This window comes from Halichoerus grypus, chromosome 2 (assembly GCF_964656455.1).
Source record: "Halichoerus grypus chromosome 2, mHalGry1.hap1.1, whole genome shotgun sequence".
NCBI classification, from domain to species: Eukaryota; Metazoa; Chordata; class Mammalia; order Carnivora; family Phocidae; genus Halichoerus; species Halichoerus grypus.
The window spans coordinates 165,019,391-165,026,945 of record NC_135713.1 but is presented as its reverse complement, the minus strand read 5'-3'; the positions used below and the strand labels follow the sequence as shown (position 1 = coordinate 165,026,945).

At 54.2% G+C, this 7,555-nt stretch overlaps 1 protein-coding gene across 1 annotated transcript in view; it reads left to right on the top strand.

The window, feature by feature from the left end:
* Positions 1-5,014: 5,014 nt before the first annotated feature.
* The window catches only part of RPH3AL (rabphilin 3A like (without C2 domains)), a 137,490-nt gene continuing 134,949 nt past the window's right edge, over positions 5,015-7,555 (top strand). The window contains 1 exon segment of the mRNA XM_078068089.1: positions 5,015-5,140. The gene's annotated coding sequence lies outside the window, so the exon portion shown is untranslated.

The following is a 7,555-nucleotide window of genomic DNA, read 5'->3' as shown; positions in this document are numbered from 1 at the left end:
TACAATACTAGGTAGAAGAAGTGTTCCCTGGCCAGATATAAGATTCATTCCCATAAACCCTTCACATCAAGGAGACACAACTGCTTTACATAAAAGCCTGTTTAAACATTCTCACTTTCATAATCTTACCAACACTCATGTTTTTATGTTCTCCATCTATTTGCACCTTTGTTTTAACCCCATCAGTGTCTGCTTCATTCAACCATTTCTTAATACCCATCTAAAGATTTCCACTCTGCTGGGTGAGTCCCATGACTTTTCCTCTTTGTTTTGCTTTTAATCAATATTTGCTTTACTACCCTTCTTTTTTTTTCTTTTAAGATTTTATTTATTTATCTGATGAGGAGAGAGAGAGAGAGCCAGACAGCACAAGCAGGGGGAACAGCAGAGGGAGAGAGAGAAGCAGGCTCCCCGCAGAGCAGGGAGCCCGACGTGGGGCTCGATCCCAGGACCCCAGGGTCATGACCTGAGCCGAAGGCAGGCACTTAACCGACTGAGCCACCCAGGCACCCCTCACCTTATTTCTAAATAACCATTTAAAAATTTCCACCATACTTAAACCACTGTCTAGGCTTTGCCTTTCCCCCGTCTCTCATTAATTCACCTAATGTTTTTACTAGCATCAGTAAGACCCATGAGGGGAAGCTGAGGCAGCAAATTTGATAAGGCTTCCAGAATTGTCCCTCAGTTTTACAGCGGTAAGGTTATATGGGGTGCCCATGTAAAAGGCACCCCACTAACCCTGGCATTTATCATGATCTGAGTAATGGGCATATACAGTAGTGAATATCCAGGTCATCAGAAAGCATCCCCCGTGCCTTGCTGCTTCGTCGGGGTTGCTCTACATAGGGGGGCACAGACTGTCCCCTTCTCAGGGTAAACAGACCTCACAGTGGCTTTTATCGAGTCCCCCAGGCTGGCTGTTCCCTTGGGAGGAAGCCGCTTTGTGTCCGGGTTATGTATCTAGTAGTCTGTGCGTGTTCCCTAGTGACCTGTGGGTCCTGCATCCACCAAGCGTGCTCTTCCACTAGGCAGCATTCAAAACCAGGGACACAGCTCCCAAATTCGTTACTTTCATAATCCATTCTATTAAAGGTTTCTCGGGCAGCTGATGATACCGATCTACAAGATGTAACCCCTCCTTCACACTATACCCCCTGGTTTCAGTAGTTTCTTGGTTTTGCCCCCCCCCACATTGACTACCTTCTCGGGGACCAGAGAGGTCTTAGAAGTACTTTCTGTTGTCGCGGCATACTTTTTCCCTTGGTGGGGGGCTTCGAGGCTAGTAACCAAAACTTAGACCCAAATCTGAGCTTAGTCTAGCATCAAAGTCCAACCCAGAACTCGCTTTTAATTTCATTTGAGCTATTACCGATAATAACCAAAGGACTGAGTATTTTGCCTTTTTCTTACTGGTTTGCATTTCCTTACACATCCTGTGAGCCAACTCCCTGGGAGTTGGATTTACCTCTAAATTCCACTGGTAACATTTACCTTTAGTAACTGAGCACAGCTGCCGCTTCAGACCATCGGGGACCACCTAGGAGTCCACAGTTCCTCACTCTCACCTTCTGATTCTTTTTCTTCCCAAAGCACACCGTTTTCACGAGCCAGGGCCATTCCAGCCAATCCCACTTTTCTGACATCGACTGAAGGAAAATTTTGCTTTGTTCCCTTTTAGACATATAACACTCCTGGCACCAGATGCATGGGTTTTTCCACACCAAGCAAGCCTTCAATTCTCGGCAGACGCCAGCTGAGCGTTTTACAATTTAATTCAGTTCTGACACTAATTGCCCAGAGGTAGCACAGACTTCACAAATTAAGGGCTCAATCCCACAACACCTCCCCCACCCCCACTCCCATTCAGATGCCAGTCACAGGTCCAGGCCTCCCATGCTTCAAACTGATTGGTTATAAATTGGCGGGGGAGGAGGGGGGTATCACCAATTTATTACAAAGGATTTATTAAAGGATACACAGGAACGAGATGAAGGGATGCATAGGGCAAGGTATGTGGGAAGGGGTGCAGAGCTTCCGTGCTGTCTCTGGGGCGTCACCTACCCAGCCCGTCCATGTGTTCACCAAGCCGGAAACTCTCCAAACCCTGTTAGGATTTTTGTGGAGGCCTCCTTCTGTCAGCATGATGGGTAAAATCCTTGGCCGTTGACCATTAAGTCAAGTCTCCCGCCCCTTTCCCTCTCTGCTCCCCGGAGGCGGGGCTGAAAGTTCCAACCCTTTAAGCACAGCTTAGTCCCTCTGGCAACTGGCTCATCCATCCCTTGGGCAATCCTTAAGGGTTTTCCAAAAGTCACTCATTAATACAGGCTCAGGTGTGCTTGAAAGGGGCTTGTTATGAATAAGAAAAGATGCTCCTCTCGCTTGATCACTCTAGGGCTGTTTCAGGAGCCTGGGGCAAAACCTAAATTTTATAACAGAAGATGGCCCTATTGTTCTTACCACGTAGGAAATAAGAAGGATTTTAGGAGCTCTGGTCAGGAGTTAGGAAGAAGACCAAAATATGTATTTCTTGTTCTATCACAATATCACAGGGGGGGGAAGAGACAAGTTTCCCATACAGAAGAATTCCAAATAAATTATGTAGCTACTCCACCCTAAAGAAGGAGGAACATAAGACCCCACTTTGGAGTGAAGAAATCTGACGAACACTACCTCAGCCAGGCGATCAAGGCCAACAGTCAACGGTGATAAATTATGGCAACAGTTGTGAACTCTTGAATGAGATGTGAGGAAAATGGCTCCTGCCTCTATTGTCTTTCTCCCCAAACCCCTAGCCCCACTGTGACTGTGGAAAAACATCAGACAAATCCCAGTAGTGGGGCATCTTCCAACATACCTGACAAGTACGTGTAGGCTTGAAATGAAAGCAGACTCCGTCCCTAATTTAAGGCACTGATTCTTGCGAAGCTCCCTGCCTTGGGCCTCACCCTTGGCTGTTGAGCACTCTTGAAACTCAACACTTCTTTGAGTTGTCCACCAAAATCTACTCACACAAAAGTGTTAGGTATAAATCTTCTCCAGGTGGTCAGCAGTCCAAAGAGAAACGAGGTCCCCCCGGAGATGGTAAGTGCTCTGTCACAAGCTATTGCAAGCAGAAGGAGAACAACTCCTGGAGGGTGGTTTTGGGGCGGGAAGCTGGGGTAGAGCCTATAGGATCCCTGCAGCTTTGACATTTTAGGGTTAGTGAGGTGATGGTGGTGAAAATGATGTTAATAACTCCCTCTGACTGAGCTTTTATTCTTATTTTTTAAAGATTTTATTTATTTATTTGAGAGAGAGCAAGCATGGGGGGTGCAGAGAGCGAAGCAGACTCCCCGTTGAGTGGGGAGCCCAATAGGGTGGGAGGGAGGCTCGATCCCAGGACCCTGAGACCATGACCTGAGCCTAAGACAGACACTCAGCCAGCTGAGCCATTCAGGCACCCCTGAGCTTTTACAATGAGCCAGGTCTTGGGTCATTCAATCCTCACAATAGGACTATTATGTCTATTTTGCATATAAAGAAACTGAGACTTTGCCACTAGCTACCATGGTGATTTAGATTTAAATTAAGTAAAATTCAATGAAATTTAAGAATCCATCTCCTAGGACTACTCGCTAGTGGACCGCCCAGCAATATGACATTTCTGTAATTGCAGGAAGCCTGCTGGACAGTGCTAGCTTAGAGACGTTTGCTCCCATGGCCAAGATCACATCTCCCATGGGGAAGATCCAGATCCCAAATGGAGGTGTCTCCCCGTTCTGGTGGGGGCTTCTGTGTGTTGGAAACCAGGACTCTCAGATTTGGTGATCACTCAACTACCGGTTTCTGGTGTTCTCTCAGGAAATTATTTCATAAAATTGTTTTGGGGTAGAGTGGAGGGTTGAAGGGCTTTAGCATGGCCACTCCCACCCCGAGGCTCAGAGTGAATGAAAATGGAGAACATTGCAGATGTTCTTGAAATGGTGAAGCCAAGACACCAGGCTGATGAAAGCTTTAGCTTTTTGTCGCTGTTTCCTCTAGTCACTGTAGCGTTGCCTCCATTTGTCCCACCATCAATGGAGGGTTCGTTCATTCAACAAACTGATGTTGAGCTCCAGCGGGTGCCGCGTTCTGTTTCAGGCCCCAGAACCCATACCTGCCTTCCCTTTGCGTCCTGGGGCTGTTAGAATGGGTCATTTTTGGCTCTGGGGACTTGAAGCTGCTTATGGAAAAGAGGGATGTTTGGAATCCAGTAACAAGAAGGGGCCGTTGCGAGGACTGCGGCGCGGAGGGGCCCTCGCCTACCAGGGGCCCTCAGGCCCGGCTCTCCCGCGCGCGGCCACAGGTCCCCAGGCGGCGAGGGGCGGGGCGGGGCGGGGCGGGGCGGGCGCCCGGGTACCTGCGGCGGCCGGCAGAGGGCAGCCAGGGAGCGCGCCGGGCGGCAGGGGCGACCGCCCCCCCAAACCCCAGGTGAGTGTGGCCAAAGTGGGGCCACCCCCTCGTCCGCGGCCCAGTCTCGGAGGGCCGGGGGTGGGGGGGGTGCGTCTGGCTCTCGGGGGGGTGGGGGCGCGCGGGGCGGCCGCGGGGCGGCGGGCGGGACCAGGGACCCGGGAGCTCTCGGCTCACGCGCGGGGGCGAGTCCCGGGGGCCGGCGGGGCGCTCCTGGCCCTGGCGTCGCGCTCCCCTCCCCGCTGCGCCCGCCGCCCGCCTCTCCCGGAGCCTGGGCTGGACCCGAGCGGCCGCGGGCAGCGCCCCCCCGGAACGGCGTGCGCCCCGGGTCTGGCCTGCTGTCGGCCGGGGGCCCTCGGGGGAGCGCGTGGTGCGCCCGCAGCCGGGGTGCCGCCGGGGCGAGGCGGGGGCGGCCGGGTGGGGGAGGGGAGTGGGCGGCGAGAGGGCGGGCGGGCGAGCGCGGCTGCAGACGCCAGGCGGCGCTGGGGTGAGCGAGGCCCGCGAGCCGGTCAACAAGTGCCGTGTTTACCGAGCGCCGGCCGCCGGCTGCCCGCCGGGGCGCGCACGTGCGGCGAGAGGGGCCCCGGTGTGGCCGAGCCGCTGGCCGTCTGCGCTCCGCTTGCCCTCCGTGAGGATCCCACACTCCGGGTGATCGGCTTGGGGCGCCGTGCTGGGCCCGGGCCCAGGACGTTTGGGCTCTCGCCCCTGGGTAGGTGGTCGGGAGCGGGACGTTGGGCCCCAGGAGCGTGTGAGTGCGGAATGCGGGGATTTCTCACTGGGCAGACGGGCTTCCTCTGCCTCACCCTGCCCACCTCTTTCAGTCTGAGAATCCTGCCCTGGGTTTGTTTTCTAGCCCTCGGGAAACCCACTCCTAGCCATCAGGCCCACCTGTTTTTCCCAGGCAGAAGACTTGAAGGAAGTGTTGAAATCCATCCAGGGTGCCTAGTAGTGCCCATGACACTTGCGCTTTTGGGGCTGAAGCCCCCTTTCTTGGGCTTCAGCAAGGGCTCTGCTGGGAGGTCTGAGACTTCTGTCTCCTGCCTGGCTGCTGGGAAGGCTGAGGACCTGATTTTCCCATCTGGGTGGTCTGTAAACCCCCCCCCCCCCCAATTCCTTCCCCCGACGTCATTCTGGGGAGAGGTGTGATGCAGAAGGTGGAAACCTAGCCTCAGATCAGGGCCAGAGGGATGCTGGTGAATGATCAGGTTCCACCTGTGCTGCTCCATGGGAATCTTTGATCTTCCCAGCTGCTGGGGGCTGGGGAATCAGGGGTGGCCCTGGGCACCCTGGTAAGAGCACTGGCAGAGCCAGGGCTGCGGTCCAGTCTCTGCCCCTTCCCTTCCCTGCACCTTGAACGAATGTGCCCTCACCGGGGTCTCCATGCCCCCTCCTGCCTGTGACATCCACTTGCCCTCCCATCTCTTGGGGGGGGGGGGAATCATGCATCAGAGGCCTAAACTTCATTTCCTCTTCTCTCACTGTAACATTTTCCAGACAAGTGCTCTGCACCTGCTGCCTGCCTCCCCTTTTAATCCTCCGCAGCCTGGCGCAGCCTGGCCCCACCACCCCTCTGCTGAAACTGCTTTCCTGAAAGTCATCTTGTTTCCAAACACTGCTCTTTTGCTGGCCTCGTCCTTCTGCCTGGGGAGCGGACGCCTGTGTGCGTGTGTCTTCTCTGCAGCCTTCTTTGATGTGATTTCTGGGGCACCCCGCTCTCCTGGTTTGGCTCTTCTCCATTGTTCTTTCTCTTTGGACCCCTCTTCCCCCCCAGAGGGATTTTTTTTAATAATGAAGTAATATTTTCTTTTTTTTTTACGGTTTTATTTATTTGACACAGAGAGAGAGAGCACAAGTAGATAGAGCGGCAGGCAGAGGGAGAGGGAGAAGTAGGCTCTCTGCTGAGCAGGGAGCCCAATGCCGGGCTCGATCCCAGGACCCTGAGATCGTGACCTGAACCGAAGGCAGACACTTAACTGACTGAGCCACCCAGGTGCCCCTAGCGGGATGTGTTTTGAGATGCTGTGTTTAGCTTTGCAGGGGCTTTCTTCAGGAGCCCTTCAGGGCAGCCCCTCTCTCTGGCTTCTAGCATCAGTCCTGGCCCCCTGGATGCCCGAGTGACACCCCAACCAAACATCCGAGTCTGGCCTCCTCCTCCGAGGCAGATGCTCTCACTTGCTCCTCAGCAGTGGGGTTCCCTCCTCGGTTATACTCCCTTTTCCCTGAAGTGTCTCTACCTCTCACCACCCCTCTGTGAACTACTACTGCAGGCCTCGAACATCTCAGGCAGGGCTCCGAGGCCCTTCCGCTGGTCTGGTGCCAGCATCCCGTCCAGCCTCTGCGGTCCATCTATCAGGTCACCGGTAGACTGATGGTCCCTGGCTCCTGCTTTTGCCCAGTGGCTGACCCTCCTCCCCTGAGCAATCTTCAGAGGCTCGGCATTCCTCCCACACAAAGCCGAGCTCTTCCGCCCTGAGTTGAAGGCTCCTCATTCATGGGGCCTCACTCTCCCAAACCAATTTCCAGGCCTGCAGCTTCTTCCCTCCCTACCGCAGTCAGCCCCTTTGCCCTTACCCTCTGGGTTCACGCTCGGTCGCTGTTGCCCTGGGAAAGCTTTGTGACCTTTCTGGCTGCACTCGGGGCCCTTTTCTTGGCTTTCCCTCTTCGTCATGCCCTGGTGCAGCTGTCTGCTGCTGATCTCTGGCCCTTTGGGCCTTTGAAGCGTGTTCCCCTTCTGGATCCCCAGGACCCGGGCCCCCTGCAAGCACTCAAGAAAGGAGTTCCCACTCCCAGACATCCGCGAATACCTCCCTGTTAGCCTTCAGAGTCTGGCTGAAACTGCACCTCTGTCCTAGACTCTTCCAGTCTTCCGGATCCCCATCCGTCTACACTCCTGCTGGGTTATTAATGGATTCATTACTGTGTGTGCCACCCAATTGAATACTGTGTTCTCTACCTTCAGCCTCTGGTTGTGGGAGATGCTTTTCCGGCCCTTAACCGTAGCAGCTATTTATTGAGTGGTCATTAGGAGCGGGGCAGTGTGCTGATCTTTCCAGGCACTCCCTTGTGTATGTGTGATCCTCCTGATGCCCAGAGGGATGACTGCTGCAATTATTGTCTCGTCCTG